This window comes from Panthera tigris, chromosome C1 (genome assembly GCF_018350195.1).
Source record: "Panthera tigris isolate Pti1 chromosome C1, P.tigris_Pti1_mat1.1, whole genome shotgun sequence".
NCBI classification, from domain to species: Eukaryota; Metazoa; Chordata; class Mammalia; order Carnivora; family Felidae; genus Panthera; species Panthera tigris.
The window spans coordinates 129,964,241-129,987,000 of NC_056667.1; the positions used below are offsets into that span (position 1 = coordinate 129,964,241).

A 22,760-nucleotide genomic window follows, 5' to 3' on the forward strand; every position below is an offset into this window, starting at 1 on the left:
GGAACATCCAGAGATCAGGGAAGCCTTGGGGGAAAAAAAAGCCAAGATGGACAATTTTTAAATAAAAACCTTCTCTTCCACTTACTTACTAATTCACCATATATTAAATAAGTATTTACTATGTGCCAGTTCTCCTGGGAATAAAGTGGTACACAAAATAAGTGTGATCTCAATTACCATGAAAGTTTAAGTTCAACAGGAAGGAACAAAAGTTTTTTAGAAAGTTGTAAAAATAAAGTACAAGTTGCATTGTGAGCTCATAGGATGAGTTTATGACCTACCTTGAGAAAGATCAGAAAGGTTTTCCATAGGACATAACTTGTAAGTTGAAGCCTTAAAGAATCAACAATGACTAACTCAATAATAAGGAGAGTAAATTTACTCCAGGCAGATTGAGTCACAGGTATGGAACCTCAGAAGTGAGGGAGATCATGGTATGTTTAGGAAACTAAAAATTTGTATGAATGGAGAGTAGCAGGTGTGGTTAAAATGAGATTGAAGTTGTCACCTTACTTGACTTGTGAAGAATATCTGATGCTGGTGACTATTTTCTCCTTGAAACACCACCCCCCTTAGCTTCTCTAGTATCATACCATTCTCATTTTCCTTCTATCTCTCTGAACTCTTATTTTCAATTATTTTAATCATGGCTCCCTCCACTATACAGCCTTTAAATCAGTCTTGACTGTATACCACCTCTCTGCACAATCTCACCTACTCCCATCACTTTCCTTGGCATCTCCTTCACCATCATACAACTCTCCCATATATTTTACTCTACCCCAAGTTCTCTTCAGAGCTCTAGGCACAATTATCCAGCTGCCAACTTGGCATCTCCCTTCAGATATGCACCATCTCAATTTGAACATGTACAAAATGAAACTGATCTTTCGTGCCAAATCTGGTTCATAGCCACTTCTCCTCATCCTAGGAGAGGCCCAGCCATTCAATCAGACTTAAAACCCAGACAGGGTTGAGCCTTCTATTTTCCTTAACTTATACCCAAGACTAGTAGGGTCATTTATATGAAAAAGTAGTTTGAAATATTTGTTCCTCTATTTTCCTTTTCTGCCACTTTAAGCAAGATTCTTTAGTCCATCCCTAAGGAATGTTTGTTTCAGGACTAAAAGCACAATTGTATCTAAAATGATAGCTCTTTTTGTCTATGGTTAATGGCTTAATTGTGGTTTCATACTAAAAAGAAGAGAACACTATCAAGAGGGTAACCAATATGAGAGTAGATAGCCTTATGTTGGCCCTGAGGAGAAGAGCCAGGAAAGAGGTGGAATCCTATGTATGGTTAAAAAAAAAAAAAAAAAAAAAAAAAAAAAGCAAGAGGTGAAACTCTGTGTTTGTGCAAATAAGATTGGAAAATGGGCTTTGAGAATTGAGATCAGAGGTATTTCTAAACACGTGTTTTTTTGGTATAGTTCTTGGTATACAAATTTAAGCATGCAAGAAGTAGCCTCTCAATATTACCATTCCCTTCACAAGTATCTGCACAGCCACTCACTGACAGGTTACCTCAAAGTCCAAGAGACTATGTTGTAGCTCCCATAATGAAAAAAGAAGCTTTAATCTCCAGTCCTTTGCCATCAATTCTCACATCCTAATTGTACTCAATTTTCTCAACCAGTTTTCTTTAAGGTTTTGTAAAATAAGAATAGAGTACTAGGCACCTGTAATGTGCCAAGAAATGAGGGTCTTATTCTAGGAACACTCCTGAAAATATCATCAATTAAAGTGAGTTATTGTGGTTTTGTTTTCATTTTGTGAGACTCTTCATGATAAATAGTCCTAGATGTTCTATATGAACACATTTGTTTGTGGGTGTATAAGGGGAGTTTCTTAATGCAAGAAAAGCTAGGTTATAAAAATATTTTTATCTTCTCATTTGAAGATCCATATATAATCAGTCTTGAAATATTTATATCTCCCCAGTAACTGAGTGACCCAACCATCTGTCACTGAACACAGTCCTGCAATAATAATAGGCTAATGCTAATACAGGAGGACTTGTATGTTTAAAGGTCCTTTAACTGATGCTTTATTTATACTTGAGAGTTTTGGGAAACTGAAACTCTGATTACATGTTATGTATCTTTCCTCCTCCTCTTCTTCTTTATTCTTTTACTCATATTTAAGTTTCAATAACTCAGACCTAGAATAAAGTGCAAATCTTGACCATTTCTGTCGCTATCTATGTGACTTAGAATAAGTCACCTAATTATGTGAACTTTTTTTTTTCCTATTAAGTGGCAGACGATCTCAGGTACCTCCCTAAGTTTCACCATTTAATGATGCTATATATTTTTTCTTTAACTATTATATATATATATATATTTTTTTTTTTTTTTCTCTCTAAAAGCATTATTTTGGTGTGGTGTGTATCAGAAGAGTAAGGTCTATTTAGAGGAAACTCAATCAAAGATGTTTGGTATAAGGATCATCTAAGTATTTACTAACGTTTCCCTCATCTCTGTAAGAATATGACTAAGCACAGCCTTGCTCTTCGACGTGTCATCATTATTCTAGTTATCTATTGCTGCATTATAAAATATCCCAACATTAGAGGCTTAGAACAACAATAATCAAGTTGGGCAGAGCTTATTTTTCTTCTGTGTGGCAGCAGCTAGGACAACTTGACTGAGGCTGGATGATCCAACTTCAAGACTGGTCCTCATATGAGGACAAATTGGTGCTAGTTGTTGACTAGGAAATAAGTTCAGATTGTCATTTGGAGGCTTTGATTCTTCACCACGTGGGTCTCTCTGGAAGTTGCCTGAGATTCCTCACAATGTGGTAACAGAGTTCTAAGTATGAACATTCCAAGGAGAGTGTCTTGAGAAGCAAGTGTTTCAGGATAACCAGACAGAAACTCCAAGGCTTCTTGTGATCTTGCCTCAAAAGTCCCAGAAAGTAACATATGTTACATACATATATATATGGCTGATATGTAATCTAGTTACAAAATCAGCCACTTCAAGAGGGTGGGGGGGGGGAGTTGGGGAGGCAACTCCTCTCAATGGGCAAAGTAACAAAGAATTTGTACTCATTGTTAAAAATTTATTTATTTTTAAATTTAATTTACTGCAAACTGTCTCCCTCAAGATTCTTATTAAGAACTGTTAACTAAGGCTTTTATCTTCTACTGCAGTTATATTTTCTATCTAAGGTAGACTTGGTGATATGATTAGGATTATATTTTCTGTTTCTATCGCAAGGATATAGACACAAAAATTGTTATAATTTAAAGTGATAAATTTAAAATAGGATGAGATGTACATAAAAGGCTGCAGATATACAGGAAAGGCAATTACCAACCTTGAAGGTAGAGATGCCTTCATAGAAGAACAATGAACTAATTCTTTAAGTATGAATCAGAGTATGCTGACAGGGTCACTTTACACCCATACATAGGTATACCCTACGAAGCACATGTAACTTTACTGGAAGGTCCAGAATGATCAAGTAGGAAAGGGCAAAATTCATTCTAAGCAGTGAGGACAGCATTTTCAAAGGCATACAATCATGAAACAATTAGTTGAACTCAAAGAAATGTGAGAATTTTAATTTGGTTAGACAATATTGAAAAGATTAATTTAAGGTACAAGGTCTTGAGATACTGGCCAAAGTACTGGAGCAAAATATTTCTAATGTTAATTTGTAAAAGTATTTTTTTTTTTTGCTTTTCTTTTTTAAAGTTTTTTTTTTTAACATTTATTTTTGAGAGGCAGAAACAGAGTGCGAGCGGGGGAGGGGCAGAGAGAGAGGGAGACACAGAATCTGAGGCAGGGTCCAGGTTCCATGCAGTCAGCACAGAGCCCGATGTGGGGCTCGAACTCAAACTCATGAGCCTTGAGATCATGACCTGAGCCGAAGTCAGATGCTCAACCAACTGAGTCACCCAGGTGCCCCATTGTCTCTTTGCTTTTCAGTCATTCAATCAGGTATTCAACTTAGTGCTTTATTGCCTCCAAGAAGGTTTCTGGCAGAGTAGAAAGCAGAAGTTGCCAGGTTTGAGAAGAAAGAAGTTTCTTTTCTTTAGGAGTAGAACAGTATGTGCTAAAAAAGGTAACTCTAAAAGAAGGTTTAGAGAAAGAAGCTAATAACATAAGTACTTGTTTGTTACTCCTTTATAATAATTTTCAAATGTCACACTAGAACATCCCATGTATTTTCAACTATGTTATTCATTAGTCTTGTTTTTACACAGACTCCAGCCAAAAGAGAAAAAATTACACCCATTTTCTCCATTTCTACTCGGCTGATGGAAATGCAGCAGACTCCACTGTGCACTTTAACTAAAATAGTCCTGCTGAGAAAGGCACTTCCCAGACAGGGATTTCATCTTTCATGCAGACCCCAGACACACTGTATAAATAATGCATACATTACTCTTGCCTGGATAGGGTGATCTTTCCCTTCTACGGCAGCCTCTCCGGGAAGCCATTGTTGCTTCACTTGTAGTCATGCTCTTCTAATTTTTGAAAAGGTTAGCACAGTTTTATCTTTAATAGCCACTTGATCATTGCGGAGATGAACAAGTCATGTTGGAGACATTAGTCAAGGAAGCCGTGGATTACATCGCGAGGTCTTTACATCCCCCCAGACTGTGCAGCAGCACATTGATGGGTATTTTCATGCTGCTCTCTCTAAATTACATGCGGGAATTGAAAGGGTATGTTTATTAGATATGAGCCCATTGGTTTTTAATCAAATTGAGAGAGCTGCGAACAGAGCTATCCACCGATCTTGAACTTCGACTGCGAGTAATGAATTTATCATTCTTCCCATGACATTCTTCAAAGGGGAAGTCGCACCACTTTCTATTAGATCCCCTTTAAAGGCTTTGTGATGATCTAGGGGAGCAGTGACTCACTGTGGCAAAGGCAGAGCTCCTAAATTAATGTCTGATTGTAATTTAAGCAACATCGACCTAGAATAAGGATTAGATACATAAGGGATACTTTAGAGATTCTTTCAGATTGCTGGCATTAATAAATAAAATTCAGTGCACTGAAATGTATACCACTCTTTCAAGATTCTCTCCTTAATGAAAATTTTCCAGACTCCTCACTGACATTGAACTTAAATATGTTTCAATCCCCAAGATATACCAAAGCTTTGGTAACTATGTTACAGAACAGGGTGGCAAACTGTAGCCTGTGGAACAAATCTGGTACTCCACTTGTTGTAAACAAAATTGGATTGGAACACAACCATACCCACTCCTTTATGTATTTTCCATGGCTGCTTTCATGCTAAAACAGCAAAGCTGAATAGTTGCAACAGAGACCGAATGGCTGGGAAATCCAAAAATATATTTTCTCTGGCCCTTTTTTCCGAAAATGTTTGCCAATTCTTGCAAAGGTGACAGTACTAAGAAAGTAGTTCTTTCTAGATAGGTGAATTTTGAAGAGAGTTTAACACTTTAAACAATTTGCTTAAATTTTTCTTTTAAAATATATATGTTTCTCTAACATCTTAAAACAGTTGCTATAGACCTTTTTGTAAATATACATTTTTCTGTCATATTTAACAAAGAACATGCAATATTACTTAAATTTTACTTGATGACTTAAATCTAACTTGATTTTTCACTGTTAAGTGCAATATTTATACTATGCTAGAGATATTAGTCAGGAAGCAGGAGTAAATGAGCACTTATCCTAGAAAGAGGCAGGCACTTGCTTTCCAAAAACAAAGAAATAAAATCCCCTGATGTTAGTTGGTTTCTGCTCACTTGATTCTTTACACTAAAGGTAAAGTGAAGGACAGAACCAGGTTTCACTCTAAGGCGGTATTTCTGCAAAAATGAATTTTATAATGAAAGATTGAAGTAGAGTTTTCCCAGGTGGTTTTCTTACCCTTCAGGAAATCATTATCATCATCGCTATTTCTATCCCTATCCTTAGATTTGTCATTGGCATCCAAAACATTGCCTGTGAGTTCTACATCATTGGAACAATGAAGATAAGGTACCTCCTTGTCAGCGTGTACCTGTTTGCCAATTTCATAAGGCGGGAGGCAGACGTGTCTGTTGCCATTAAAAAAAAAAAAAAAGCGATAAGATATTTTGCTAAGGACTAAATCTTAGAAATCCCTTACAATGTGACAAAGTGAAGCTTTATTCATATGAAAAGAGTGACCTTTCTTCTTCTTAGAACGCTACAGCCACAGACTTAGTAAAAATTATAATGATAAGACACAATGACTCTCTTATATGTTGTTACATATTTTTGAGCAACTCCCATTTGTAATAATATTTTATAGATTGAGTTATGCTCTGATTTATAGGCTAAACAAATACAGCAAAATTGGCAGGAAATAAAATGGTAAAATAAAAATCCTCTGTCATTAATCTTGCTTTTACAAAATGAGTTGTACAGTATTACAGCAATAGTGTTAGCTTTGCCAACTCATATGTCTATAAAATAATCTTTCGCTGATAGAGATATGAGTCTGATAAAATTATTTTTTAATTAGAGTTTCTTAAATGTAAGGAGAAGATGATAATTATGCATACTTCATATGGTATCTGTGAGAAAAATACTTGTAAATCAAGTACTAGAATGATATCTGGTACATAAATAGACTCAGTTAAGAGTAAAGATTCTTATTTCTGTTGACAGTCTATCAGAGTGCTTTTTGGAAAGAATGGATAAACATAAAATATAACTGAACATTTTGGGGTAATTTTCAATTAAAATTAATTATAAATTTTATTTTGTGAGATTCTGAAGTAACAGAATATTGAAAAAAGTAGTATCTAAATATTTAAGCAACATGTTCATGATTCATTAGTATATGCAGACAGAAAAGTCACCATAATTAAATTTTACCAATAATTTAAAACTGTTTAGGAGATTGATTATATAAACAAATATTCTTTTTTTTAATTTTAATTTTAATTTTTTGAGAAAGAGAGAGAGAGAGAGAGTACACAGGGGCAGAAAGAGAGGGAAAGACAGAATCTTAAGTAGGCTGTATGCCGAGCCTGGAGTCTGACACGGGGTTCAAATTCCCAACTATGAGATTATGACCTGAGCTGAAATCAACAGCCAGATGCTGAACCTATTGAGCCACCCAGGCATCCCTCAAAGAAATATTCTCTTTTTTTTAATGTTCATTTTTGAGAGAGAGAGAGACAGACTGTGAGCAGGGGAAGGGGAGAAAGAGAGGGAGACACAGAATCTGAAGCAGGCCCCAGGCTCTGAGCTATCAGCAGAGAGACCGACATGGGGCTCAAACTAATGAACCACGAAATCATGACCTGAGTCTCAACTGACTGAGCTCAACCAACTGAGCCACCCAGGCACCCTAAGAAATATTCTTTATAGTACTGGTATGCACCAAATTGTATATATTTATAATGTTTAATCATATGTTGGTAGCCAAACATGTGACTAGCACTATTCTAAGGGCTTATATCTATTAACACATTTGAACCTCAAGTATCTGTTATTATTATCTTGATTTTTCAGATAAAGAAACTGAGACATGAAAAAGTCTAAAGAATTTCCCAAGACAAAGAGATAATGATTGGGGGGATCTGTAATATGAACCTAAGTTGCGTAGACCTAGATCTGTGTTCCCTATATCAGCTCCATCATAGGTATTAATTCTATACTTTAAATCCACGTTTATACTGTATACTTACACAGTGACCCAATCATGAAAGCCAATTTTGTTTCCAAACGAATTCTTATATTTTTATTTATTTATTTTGACAGAGAGAGAAAGAGAGAGAGAGAGAGAGAGAGAATAGGGGAGGGGCAGAGAAAAAGGGAGAGAGAATCCCAAGCAGGCTCTGCACCCACACAGGGGCTCAAACCCACAAACCGTAAGATCATGACCTGAACAGAAATCAAGATTCAGACGGTCAACTGAGCCACCCTGGTGTCCCCCAAATTCTTTATTTAAAAATAATATCTTGGAGTGATGTAGCAAAATGGAAGTCGAGGAACCTCCAGGCCTTCATTCCACATGAAAATGTCAAAAACTACCAGAAATTTATTGAACTAACTTTATAGGACCATGAAAAAATAATCAGCCAAGGAAATACCCAATTAAAAAAAAAAGACATCTTCAATAGGTGGAGATGTCATGGCATTTTCACTTGCCTTTTTTCTGCCCCTTTCTTGGCACAGCACATTTTTTACCTGGAGTCATCAAGCCCATTGCAAATTTTCCTCTCAAAGCAAAGGTAGTGGAACCTACCCAATGTTATGGGATGCAGCAAAAGTAGGGCTGAGAAGGAAATTTATATCTGTAAACACTTAGATTTAAAAAAAAGGAGAAAGGCCTCATATCAACAACCTAATACTTTAAGAAACTAGAAAGAGAAGCGCAAACTAAACACAAAACTAGCAGAAGAAAGGAAACAGAGGTTAGCAGGTAGATAGTGAATATAAAAACAATAGGGAAATCAATAAAATTAAAAGTTGATTCTTCAAAAATATCAAAAAAATTAACAGGATTCCTAAGACGACTAAGAAAAAAATGAGAGAATTCTCAAACAACTAAAACCAGAAATGAAAGTGAGGAGATGATTATTATTTAACAAAAATAAAATGGATTGTAAAAGAGTACTATGAACAACTGTAGGCCAATGAAGACTTAGACCTCGATGATATACCCAGATTTCTAGAAACACAAAACCTATTAAGACTAAATCATAAAGAAATAGGTAATCAGAATAAATTATAACTAGTAAGGAAGTTGGATCAGTAATCAAAAACTTTCCGACAAAAAACCCTGGACCAGATGGCTTCAGTGGTAAATTATACCAAGTGTTTAAAGAATTAGCACCAATCCTCTTTAAACCTTCCAAATAATTGAAGAGAAAGAAAAACTTTCTAACTTGTTCTATGAGGTCAGCATTACCCTGATATCAAAGTCAGACAAGACAATCTGTGCTTATGGATTGCATGACAATATTAAGATGACAATACTACCCAAAAGCAACCTACAGATTGAATACAATCCTTATCAAAATTCCCATGTCAATGTTCACAGAGATATAAAAATCCAAACTAAAATTCACATGGAATTTCAAGAGAATGTGAATAGACAAAATAATCTTGGAAAATAACAAATTGTAAGGACTCACACTTCCTTTTCAAAACTTAGTATTAATGCTACAGTAATCAGAATAATACGGCATCGACATAAAGACAGATGCACAGACCAACAGAATAGAATAGAGAGTCCAGAAATAAATCCTTGCATATACGGTCAAATGACTTTTGGTAAGGGTGCAAGATTATTTGCTGCAAAAAGGACATTTTTTTCAACAAGTGGTGTTGAGAAATATGGATATCCTCATGCAAAAGATTTAAATTGGAACCATTACCTTACACTATATACCAAAATTAATTCAAAACAGATCAAAGGCATCAAAATCAGAGCTAAAATGCTTAGTAGAAAACATAGGAGACACATTTCATGACATTGGATTTGGCAATGATTTCTTGAATATGATACAAAAAGTACAGACAACAACAAAATAAGAAAAATTAGACTTCATCAAAATTGAAAAAAAAAACTTTTGTGTATAAGCAACACTTTCAAGAGAGTAAAAAGGAAATCCACAGAATGGGGGAAACATATTGGCAAAATATATGTCTGATAAGAAATTAATATCTAAAATTATAAAGTACTCCTACATATCATCAACAACAAGAAAAAAACAACTCAGTTGAAAAAAAAATTGCAAAGGAAATGAATAGACATTTCTCCAAAGAAAATACACAAAGTGTTAATAAGCACATGAAAATTCAATATTACTAATTACTAATCACTAGGAATGTTCAAATAAAAATCGCAGTGAGACTAGGGATAAATCTAACCAAAGATGTAAAAGATCTGTATGCTGAAAACTATAGAAAGCTTATGAAGGAAATTGAAGAAGATATAAAGAAATGGAAAAGACATTCCATGCTCATGGATTGGAAGAATAAATATTGTCAAAATGTCAATACTACCCAAAGCTATCTACACATTCAATGCAATCCCAATCAAAATTGCACCAGCATTCTTCTCGAAGCTAAAACAAGCAATCCTAAAATTCATATGGAACCACAAAAGGCCCCAAATAGCCAAAGTAATTTTGAAGAAGAAGACCAAAGCAGGAGGCATCACAATCCCAGACTTTAGCCTCTACTACAAAGCTGTAATCATCAAGACAGCATGGTATTGGCACAAAAACAGACACATAGACCAATGGAATAGAATAGAAACTCCAGAACTAGACCCACAAACATATGGCCAACTAATCTTTGACAAAGCAGGAAAGAACATCCAGTGGAAAAAAGACAGTCTCTTTAACAAATGGTGCTGGGAGAACTGGACAGCAACATGCAGAAGGTTGAAAGTAGACCACTTTCTCACACCATTCACAAAAATAAACTCAAAATGGATACAGGACCTGAATGTGAGACAGGAAACCATCAAAACCCTAGAGGAGAAAGCAGGAAAAGACCTCTCTGACCTCACCCATAGCAATTTCTTACTTGACACATCCCCAAAGGCAAGGGAATTAAAAGCAAAAATGAACTACTGGGACCTCATGAAGATAAAAAGCTTCTGCACAGCAGAGGAAACAACCAACAAAACTAAAAGGCAACCAACAGAATGGGAAAAGATATTTGCAAATGACATATCGGACAAAGGGCTAGTATCCAAAATCTATAAAGAGCTCACCAAACTCCACACCCGAAAAACAAATAATCCAGTGAAGAAATGGGCAGAAAACATGAATATATACTTCTCTAAAGAAGACATCCGGATGGCCAACAGGCACATGAAAAGATGCTCAACGTCGCTCCTCATCAGGGAAATACAAATCAAAACCACACTCAGATATCACCTCACGCCAGTCAGAGTGGCCAAAATAAACAAATCAGGAGACTATAGATGCTGGAGAAGATGTGGAGAAACGGGAACCCTCTTGCACTCTTGGTGGGAATGCAAACTGGTGCAGCCACTCTGGAAAACAGTGTGGAGGTTCCTCAAAAAATTAAAAATAGACCTACCCTATGACCCAGCAGTAGCACTGCTAGGAATTTACCCAAGGGATACAGGAGTACTGATGCATAGGGGCACTTGTACCCCAATGTTTATAGCAGCACTCTCAACAATAGCCAAATTACGGAAAGAGCCTAAATGTCCATCAACTGATGAATGGATAAAGAAATTGTGGTTTATATACACAATGGAGTACTATGTGGCAATGAGACAGAATGAAATATGGCCCTTTGTAGCAACATGGATGGAACTGGAGAGTGTTATGCTAAGTGAAATAAGCCATACAGAGAAAGACAGATACCACTCTTATGTGGATCCTGAGAAACTTAACAGAAACCCACGAGGGAGGGGAAGAAAAAAAAAAAGAGGTTAGAGTGGGAGAGAGCGAAAGCATAAGAGACTCTTAAAAACTGAGAACAAACTGAGGGTTGATAGAGGGTGGAGGGAGGGGAAGGTGGGTGATGGGTATTGAGGAGGGCACCTTTTGGAATGAGCACTGGGTGTTGTATGGAAACCAATTTGACAATAAATTTCATATATTGAAAAAAAATCGCAGTGAGATATTTGTTCATACCCATTACAATGGCATGAAAGAAAAAGCAAGAAAGAAAGGAAGGAGGAAAGAAAGAATGAAAGAAGGAAAGAAAATCCCAAGTGTTCATGAGGATGTGTAGAAATTTCACCCATATGGATTGCTAGTGGAAACATAAAATGGTATAGCTGCTGTGGAAAACATTACAACAGTTCCTCAAAAAATCAAACTTGTAATTACCTTATGACCTAGCAATTCTACTTCTGGGTATATACAAAACAAAATTGAAAGCAAGGACTTGAATAGATATTTGCATAGCAATTTTCATAGGAGCATTGTCCATAATAGCCAAAAGGTAGAAACAATCCAAATATCTATCAACAGATTAATGGGTAAATAAAATGTACAATTCCATATGATGGAGTATACAGCCATATAAAGGAATAAAATACCGATACATGCTACAAAATGGATGAACTTTGAAAACATTATCCTAAGTGAAATGTACCTGACAGAAAATGATAAATGTTATATGATTCCACTTACATGAGGTATCTAGGGTAGACAATTCATAGAGATAGAAAGTCAAATGGTGGTTACCAAGGGACTGATAGGAGGGAGAAGTGAGGAGTTGCAGTTTATGGATACAGAGTCTCAGTTTGTGATGATCAGTTTTTCTGGAAATAAAGGGTGGTGATGATTGCCCAGCAATGTGAATGTGAATGTGAATCCCCAGTACCTGATAGGTCCCCATCTGTTCATTTAGATTTAAAGAATACGATGCAGGAAATAATATTCAGACAAACAACAGCTGAAAGAGACATCTCAAATCTTAATGTATCTTCCATACAGAGGACACATTCCACTGCAGAGGACACAATTAGATATAAAACATGAGTTTGGGAAAGGTAAGGACCACTTTAATGCTGAGTACACATCCACATGAGAAGTTACATCAAGTCACATGTCCCCAGTGTAACTCATCAATCAGGGGTTTCACTAAAAAAATGCTGCAATAATCAGGATAGCATGGAGCTGACATTGCACATTATCCCAGCCTACCAGTCTGGGGAGCAGTATTAGAAGATAAATAAGGGAGTGACTGGGTGGCTCAGTTGTTTAAGTGTCTGACTTCAGCTCAGGTCATGATCTCACAATTCATGGGATGGAGCCCCGCATCGGGCTCTGTGCTGACAGCTCAGAGCCTGGCGCCTGCTTTGGATTCTTTGTTTCCCTCGCCTTCTGTCCCTCCCCTCTTCTCTCCCCTTCCCTCTCTCTCTCTCTCAAATAAACATTAAAAGAAGATACATAAGGTTCATATTTTTCAAGGTCTCTGAGTTTAGGGTACAATTTTACACCAGCTGTTTACTCTTTACCTGCAGATGCTATTCCAGATGTTTGACTCTGCCATAGGATGGATCCTCCAATTACAGCACTAAACTTAAAGCCCATAGAATACAATTCAGCACTTTATTTTGTAACGACATTTTAAGTAGTCTTTGCCTGTCAGTAACAGTGAGTCAAATCAGCCATAGCGAGGCACCAAATAGAGAAAATCCACACAAGGTGGGCAGGTGTTCTGCCCAGGTACTGGGGATTCACATTCACATTCACATTGTTGGGCAATCATTACCATCCCTATTTCCATTGATGCGCACCATTGATGGGTTACAGACAGATAGGCAGACAAGCTGTAAGACAGGCAGAAAGGAAGACATCATAACAGACAACATACAACTGTACATGCAGATAGAACTTCTCAGTCAGGGGTTCAAGTAGATGGCTGGCAGGATGATAAGATATGACAATGAGAGATTGGCAGCAGGCAGTTAATTAAGCTTGGATGCTAGTCAGCAGGTAGGAGTTAGTAGGACTCATTTCTTGGATGTGGGTTTCTGAAGAGGGTCTGGGAAGGTCAACATGTCCAAGGTATGGTCCTGAACTCAGAGGGACAGGTTACTAATACTAGGATTCTTAGAGTATCTTCAGGGAAGAAGACAAATTAGGACACCAGCTCCTGGAACTGAGGTGCAAATCAAGATGAAGAACATCAGTAAGACATTTAATGCTTAATAAATAAGTGACTAACTTGTATTCTAAATTCTCTTCAACAGGATAATTTGTCCTTGTGCTAAGAAGGAGCCCTAAAAAACCGGAGTTATACATTTCAACTGTGGTAACTATCTAGACCTTCTATTTGTGTAGAGCAGCCTCCAACATTGTTATTATTGTTATCACGTTGTTATATTTACAGTCTTTAACTTCTCCTCTATGTTCATGGTCTTTCACAGAGCTTACTGCCTATTCAGAAGGACCTAGCTAATACTTGCCAAATTTTTAGTAAACTCAAAGAGAAAGAATGCACATTATGGCAAGAGTGGGGAAATGTACACTTTTATATGCTTCTCATGTAATTAAATCTGACAGTTTTCAAAGGGCTTTCAGCAGTATCTATCAGTGTTATGATTCCTATCTATTTGATCCAGAAATTCCACACCTAAGAATCTTTCCTGAAGACTATATAAAGATACAAGTCTAAAGGCACCACTTGAAAGCTTGTTGTTGCCAAAAATTAGAGACCCTAGATCATACAATTTTGATGATGACCAAATATATTAATATTTATAAAGTGCTTAGAATACAGTCAGGCATACAGTACATGCTTGTTGAATAAAATCTATATGCATCTAAAAGGCAGGGTGGGGGGCGCCTGGGTGGCTCAGTCGGTTGAGCGACCAACTTCGGCTCAGGTCATGATCTCATGGTTTGTGAGTTTGAGCCCTGTGTTGGGCTCTGTGCTGACAGCTCAGAGCCTGGGGCCTACTTCAGATTCTGTGTCTCCCTCTCTCTCTGTCCCTCCCCTGCTCATGTTCTGTCTCTGTCTCAAAAATAAATAAATATATTTTTAAAAATAAATAAATAAACAAATAAATAAATGGCAGGGTGGATAGTAAATACTGCCTTATTTAAACAATAGAATGTATGATTCTCTTAAAAATAATGAAGTAGAGATTCATAAAAATATATTATTGAGTGGAAAAGTAGTTTACAAACCCATGTATGGTGTGATTCCACTTTTATAAATACATATGTATGAACTATGTAATATAATACAAATAGACATACACATGTCTAAGCTTTCCCTAATTTTTGTAATCAAATGTCACACATTTGGGTATTGTGCTTGGAAAATTATTAACCATTCTTGAATAAGAAGAAAGAATAAAATTCCTAGCATTGCTTTAATTTCTCTGAAGGGCTAAGTGGAAAAGACTCCACATGCTTCACATACAATAAACACATAGGTACAGTGGTACCAGCTAATTCTCACTGAGCCTCAGGAAAGCCAGAAACTTTGGAGCTCTAAAGAGTGGTACTGTAACTAAAGAGAGAGTGTCTGAGGTTGTTGGGGACAACTATTAAAGTCTAAGCACTTACCACCATCTTTGAAAGAAGCTAAGGATAAAAAGGGCTAAGGTTTCTGAAGACATTCCTACCATCTGAGCAAGAGAAAAGCAAACAACAGTCATAGAATTCCCCAGATAAAAAAGACTGGATGCTGGGCTGACCCTGAGAAGGTGTGTGGGTACTTGAGATTGAGGGGTGCTGAAATATCCTTACTAATTTCCTTATGTATTAAAGTTTTTATTGTTGTTGTTGAAGCCTTGATTCTACGAGGGAAGTTTCCTTTACATAAACTCCAGGGTAAAAGGCAATTTTTCAATTTTAGAAGTTTTCCCTGCAATTTAGTAATTCTGACTATTCTTTTTCATCTTACACCTACTTCTCACTTTTGTGTTATTTCCTAATTGTCTATGTAAAACTTAAATTGATTGCTTCATATTTTCAAACAAATGGAAAACTTTGTGGCCTATAACTGTACCTAATAGTTCACATCTTCATCATAGTTTCTAAGGACAAAATTTTGCATATTACTGGTTTTCTGTAAATCCTAATGAAACAGGTAAACAAATCTCAGCTTTAATATGATTAAACAAAAGGGATAGAGGCCCAATCCTAGTGATGGATGGCATGATAATTATGGGTTTTTTCACCATAATAATCACTAGAATTTTAATGCAATTAGAAATCTAATTATTCATAATTGAAATGCCTGCTGTCCATTAACATACTCATCTGAATATATTTAGATTTCTCCAATGTGTTATTTTTACTCTCACATTTTAGGCATAGGAAAAAAGTATAGAGGGTACAATGAATTTTTCCCTGTAGGGTGCCACTGTTTCTATTGTACATGAAATTTTTATGTCTAGAAACTTTTTTTAATATTTATTTATTTATTTGGAGAGAGAGAGAGAGCATGAGCAGGGGAGGGGCAGAGAGAGAGGGAGAGAGTGAACAAGCAGTCTGTACGTAGCATGGAGCCCAACACAAGGCTAGATCTCACAATTTTGACATGGTAATGCTGAGATCATGACCTGAGCCAATATTAAGAGTTGGATGCTTAACCAACTGAGCTACCCAGGTGTCCCCACATCTAGAAACTTTAAAGTTTTGCCAACACATTCTGAGATTTAGGAAAAGCAGTGCATGTGGTTTCAAACTTTCTTCTGTTTGTATCTACTAGAAACCTATTACAACCCCTTAGAAATGGCAGAAAACTATTACCACCACTAAATATTCAGAAAAAGCTGTACTACAATCAAGTAAAATTAAAAGTACATTTTTTAAGGCTCAAATGTTAAGACAGTTTTAAAATTCAGCTCAAGTAATAGAGTAAAAGTAATGTTAGTGTTAAGAACCTTATCTATCAGTCCTTTAGAAATGAATGAAAACCATAAATGAGGAATAAGTAGTTTTAACTGTACTCACTCTTATTCACTTTTAATAACGTACAATTTGCATTATTGTCTTAGAATTCAGTTAATCGTAGATAGTTAGAAGCTCATACTTTCATTTCCTATTACATGTTGTTACCCACTCCAGTTACTTCCAGATTCAGTACCTTCCTCAAAATTAACTCCTCAGAAGAGTCACAGTGAGTCTCCGGTAATTGTTTCTAATGGTTTTGCAATGATCTGAATTATATCTCTGAGGCAATTTTGCTCTTTGATGCCAGCTTTCAATAACATTTCCTTGTCTTTCAACTTACTTGTTTTTAAAAACTCACATTATTCCCACAAGATCTAATGACTTCTAAGCCCACTTGTGAAAAAAATAGAATATTTCTCAGTTTTGTTTAACCACTTAGAACAATGGGAAAGATACTTAAAAAGAAATCAATGGAAAATAAATAAACAAACAACCACACACACAAAAACAAATAAAACTTGGTGAGGTTTATTCTGAAAATCCTGGTTTTCATGTAGATATAACTGTAGTAATGTATGGAAATGTTAAAATGGGAGATAAGAATTGTTGTCAACCTTCCAGGTCCCCCTGTTATTTTAGTCATACCCCCTCCCAGTATTATGTTTTATCGTCTGCATCCACTTGTGTGTGTGAATCACTGACCTGTAACTAGTAAATCTGAAGTGAATTATTATTGTGTCATCTTTGCTATGACCCTATAGTTATAACATCAAAGATAGGTTAAGTGTCACCCAATTCTATCTTAAAATCATCACTCTCTATTAATTTTCTGGCTGAAATAAAACAAGAGATGTCTTGATTCTCACCATGTATTTGGATAGCTTAGCTTAGCTAGATGTTCATAATGGATGATATAAATCATTATTGTGAATTGGTTCTTAAAGTTTGTGTATGATGTCTATTAACAACAAATATAGTCTCCATCACTATGTGCATTGGATACTTAGAGAAATAGGTCCATATTTCTGGGATGTGAAGCTTAAATAAGTATAGGGCCCATTTAAAATTAAAAAAAAGAGAAATTATAAATAAAAATTAAATGTAAGCATGAGTGTTATTTAGAGAAAAAGAGGAAATATAATAAAAAACAAATTTAAAAAGAATTGTGATTTACTGAATGTATCATAAAATATAGAAAATAATAATTTTTATTGTGTCTAATGTACTTCTAAAATTCATTTTTTCAGCATTTTTTACTATAAATCCTTAGTTGCCTTTTGATAGGACAATTATCTTACAATGCCTTTTTTCTAAAGAGAATATAAATATAGTTAAGTCTTTCTCTAGAGTGCTTGATTGAGTTTTATTATTAATATCATTATTATTATTGATAGTTGGGATGCATCAACTATAATTTGTGATTATAGTACTACTATAGATTCTGGCTCACAAACTCATGAATTGTGATAAGTTTTACTGTGTGTGATTTCCTACCAAAAATAAAAATGCATTGTGCATTTAAAATGACATGTGTCTATATTCCTGACAGAACTTATGCTTTTAGTTGACATCTTTAAGAACCATATCCTTTGCTTACAATTTTATGCATTTGATGATAAGAAAAATTGTCCGCATAGTATGGTTCCTTCCATACATTTTATCTTATTTCATTTCCACTGCTCACCTATTCCCAGTGATGTCTACTATTGTTAAACATAGTCTTACTGCAAAATGACTTACCAGCCCTGCACTTTTGGATGTTGATGCTGGGTGGGGTAGAGGTCTTCCAGGCATATTCCTGGAAGCCAAATCTACTTTTGGATAGCTGCAAACTACATAAATATATTTCACTCAACCCAACTAAAAGTATTCTCAATTCAACATCCCTTAGTTGAGTCTTAAAAATGCCTACAGCCAAATCACACCAATACATACAAGGGGGAGAGCAGCACTGTTGAAGTTACAGCTGAAGGAGCAGTGGACCTAACTGATTGCAACGGAAGTATCTCAATATTGCAAAGTTTGCCATCACATTGACTGTGTGAGGATAGTTCTAGGGCCCATTCCAGAATCCTGAAAGGGGTATATACAAGTGCATTTTATTTTGAGTCTGTCTCTGAGTTTACACAATATTTTACGCACATAGTTGGCCATTTTACATATGTCTCATTTTATTCTTTCAATCAGTCTTGAAATTTTGGAAGTATTCTTATGTTACAAATAACAAATCACAAGAGTCAGTTAAGTTACATGATTTCCAAGATTCTACAAGTAGTAAATGACAAAACCAGGATTTAACTGAGGTCTATATTTTCCTAAAGCCCATAATAGGCTCTTTGTACAGGCTGGTCATAGAGATTAGTGGGCAAAGCAGTTGATGCTTTATAAAAAGCATATTTCTGAGCCTCATCTCAAGGATCTCAGATTATTCTGGTATAGATGGAATGAGGACAACCCACTGATAAACACTGTTTCACATCATCCTGTTTTAATATATTCTAATTCCTTAATGCTTACCAAAATTATGAGCCAAGCATTCACCTACCTGGTTAGAAACTTGCCCTGGTAAACTTGACCTGAGGTAAAAATTCTTGATGAGAATATGGTTCAACCATGGAGAAAAATGTCATGTCAAAGACAGCCAAAGAAAATCTTGATTCAGGCATTATTCATATATAACACTTTGTTCCATAAACAATTTTAGTGCCAATAGCAGATATATATACATATATGTATGTATATATGTATATATTAACTTAGAATATCTTTATCTACTGGCCCTTTTAGCCCTTATCTATGTAAAGTCTCCACTTGACCATGAGGCAAATCTTCAGTTCTTTCTAAGTCTTATGGCTGACCTGGGGGGGAGAAGCTAACTTCACTTCAGTTAGGCAGGTGATTGTGGAAGACAGCAGCAGAAAGACAACTAACTGCAGGGGCGCCTGGGTGGCTTAGTCAGTTAAGCATCCAACTTGGGCTCAGGTCATGATCTTGCAGTTCGTGGGTTTGAACAGAGCACTGGGCTCTGTGCTGACAGCTCAGAGGCTAGAGCCTGCTTCAGATTCTGTGTCTCCCTCTCTCTAGGGCCCTCCCCTTCTTGTGCTCTGTCTCTCTTTCTCTCTGTTTCTGTCTCTGTCTCCCTCTCTCTCAAACAAACAAAAAACAAAACAACAACAGCAAAATTAATGAAGAATTAAAAAGAAAAAAGACCAATAAGTGCAAGAAGACAAGCAAGCCAAAAGTGCTTGGGGGAGCCCATGGATAATAAAACTTGGAAAACTAACCCAGGTGAAATTTATGCTAGAGGAAACTGTACTTAGCATAAATATTTCCTTTTTTTACATGGTATTTACAGAATCAGTCACAGAAGTAAAAACCTCTTGGATCACTCTTTCCTTTTATTTTTAATTGGGTGTGAGGCAATAGTAATGGCTACAGGCATATTTTCTTGAGAATAGAAAGTTATAGAAACATTTCTGCCCCACCTGGTCATGGTGTTTTCTGACATAGAGGAAAGCAGTCCATGTGATCTGTCGACCAAGCAGATTTTTCACACAAAATGTTTTCTTGAAATGTTCCTTACTCCCTCCCTTCCTTCTTCCCTCTCCTTCCTTCCTTCCTTCCTTCCTTCCTTCCTTCCTTCCTTCCTTCCTTCCTTCCTTCCTTTCTAGTAGGCTCTACACCCAATGTGGAGCTTGAATTCATGACCCTGAGATCAAAAGCATGCTCTACCAACTGAGCCAGCCAGGAGCCCTTGAAATGTGTTTTCATTGTATTTTAATTCTTATCATCATTATTAAAAATATTTTAAAGTATTTTTTTCTATTCAAAGTAATATATTGCCAGATGTAGCCCTTGTTCTCTAGGCAGATTTAGCAGCTGATTAAAACTACATGACCTTGTTGAACAGAACAGACTGTCCCTTTTCTTCATTTATACTAATGACATTTTGCATCTGGACAAATATAAACTCCAACAAACTAGATCAGAGGTCCTGCATATGATCTTCTATACCTAGGCCATCCTTGCCCATTGTACATAATAACTTAGGAAATAATAATTCCTTCTCTACTGTGGTATACTATAATTCTGCCCGGCTCCCACTGAGGTTTACATGCCTAGTTAATTCACAAAGATGACCCTAGTGAAGAATATTTTTTAAAAATTCACAGAAAATTTATGGGACCATTTGGTGTCCTCTAGGTTTTTACAAAATCAGGTATTTGACAAAATATGATACTAGATCTGCAGACTCAAAGTAGTTACAAACAAAGCCCCCTTGCAAACATATTCTGTAGTTTAATATACTCTACTGATGGCCACACGGGGTTTGATTTTCTATACCATGTTGCCAGATAAAAAAGGTTTTGAAAACTCATACAGTTCGTTTTCAAACAACCCCTACTTTGTCAAGTGTAATTTACAGGAGTAAACTCAAAGCATGGACTAAAATTGAACAACATTCTTTTGGTACCAAATTCAGCAATAAATGTAAAGGTAAACAGCATGCATATACACATCTACAAAGGCCAGGAGCACCTGCTCTCCACCTGCAAAACAGACTACTTGAAACCCAGGTCAAGGATATGAATGTGATGTACAGCTGACTACATCAATTTAATGCATTCTTTTTCCTCAAGAGAGGAAAGTGTGATGCAGTTAAAGTAACAGTTCTTTAGTGTTCCTAGGACTAAAGCCTTGAAGGTCTCCTTAGCAATGTCTATCAGACTATTCCAAAATGAATTGTCATCGACAAATATTTATTAACATTAATTAATTTGTTATTAATATTATATAAATTTATTATTGTATTGAGGTCTAAGTGACATATAATGTTATGTTAGTTTCAAGTGTACAACGTAATGATCTGATATTTGTGTAGATTGCAAAATGGAAAAATGGTCATTACAATAAGTCCAGTTAACATGTTACCATACAGAGTTGCAAATTTTTTTTCTTGTGATGAGGACTTTTAAGATTTACTCTCTCAGCAATGTTCAAATCTGCAATATGCTTTTATTAATTATGGTCACAATGATGTACATTCTATAGTGTGTTTATTTACTTAGTTTATGAGTGGAAGTTTGTGTCTTTTGACCCCTTCCTTTCATTTTGCCCACCTTCCTGACTCTGACAACCGCCAATTTATTCTCTGTATCTATGAGGGTTTTTTGTCTGTCTGTTTGTTTGTTTGAAGGTTTATTCATTTCTCAGAGACAAAGAGACAGAGCATGAGCAGGGGAGGGCAGAGAGAGAGACAGAGAGGGAGACACAGAATCCGAAACAGGCTCCAGGCTGTGAGCTGTCAGTACAGAGCCTGACGCGGGGCTTGAACTCATGGACCATGAGATCATGACCTGAGCTGAAGTCAGACTTCAGACTGACTGAAGTCAGTCAGGCTTAACCGACTGAGCCACCCAGGTGCCTCGGTTTTGTTTGTTTTTTAGGATTTCACATAAAAGTGAGATCATAGAGTATTTGTTTTTCCCAAATTTATTTCACTTAGCATGATGCCCTCAAGGTCCATCCATGTTGTCACAAATATGTCAATTCATTATTAATCTACTATGAAATCTGAAGGGGTCTAGGGATATGACATCCCAAAATATGCCACTTTGGCATAAGAATTATTTTGAGCCAATGACATCTGAATTCCTGAAATCCTTTATTGGCCTACAAGCAAAATTTCCCCAAAGAGCACAACTGTCATAATCCCATCCCCAAGAATTATCTTCTTGGAGACAAGATGCCAGCCTTCTACCCAAACAGACATTGTCACAAAACTATCATAGATCCCATCTATTTCCCCAAGGGCCCATTTAAATCTCAAAAAAGTCATTTATGTTTCCATAAATGGCCTTCCTCCACCCTTTTAAGAACTCCTGTATTCTCACAGAATTGTCCCCTTCCCCTCCCCTTCCTCTGGTAAAATGGTACATAAGCTCTCAAATCTCACCACTTATTTGGTTATTTACCTCTTTCTAGGATGACCCATGAACACAAAATTAAAACACACACACACACACACACACACACACACACACACACACACAATAAATTTGTATGCCTTTTTTCCTGTTAATCTGTCTGCTTTAAATTTAATCCATACTGCCCCCTCCAGCTCCCTTAGCCACTGAAACTAAAAGGATAATGGAAAAGTTTTTCTTCCCCTACAGGTTGTAATTATGCTCATTACAACTTGTTACTATAGCTTGTGAGTGGATTGTGTTCAAATAAGAAACTTCCAGGAAAAAAAAAAATAATAAATTGCTGATCTTTGTATGACTCACATTTTCAGAGCTTTGGGTGAATAAGAAATAGGAGAACCTACCATGTAATTATTTTAAAAATAACACTCCCCCCCAACATACACAAACATACACACTCTCAGATTCATTGACTACTTGGCCCTTGTGTAATTTTC

General features: G+C 36.2%; 1 long non-coding RNA gene across 3 annotated transcripts in view; it reads left to right on the top strand.

Moving 5' to 3' along the window:
* The first annotated feature begins 321 nt into the window (after positions 1–321).
* Positions 322–22,760, top strand: part of LOC122241322 — a 70,060-nt gene continuing 47,621 nt past the window's right edge. For 2 of the 3 annotated variants that reach the window (XR_006221391.1, XR_006221392.1), the window contains exons 1-3: positions 322–403; positions 5,919–5,981; positions 13,678–13,739. This is a non-coding gene — a long non-coding RNA (uncharacterized LOC122241322). Of the gene's footprint in view, positions 404–5,918; positions 5,982–13,677; positions 13,740–16,510; positions 16,559–22,760 lie in introns of those variants that run through there. The other variant, XR_006221393.1, reaches the window with a different exon arrangement.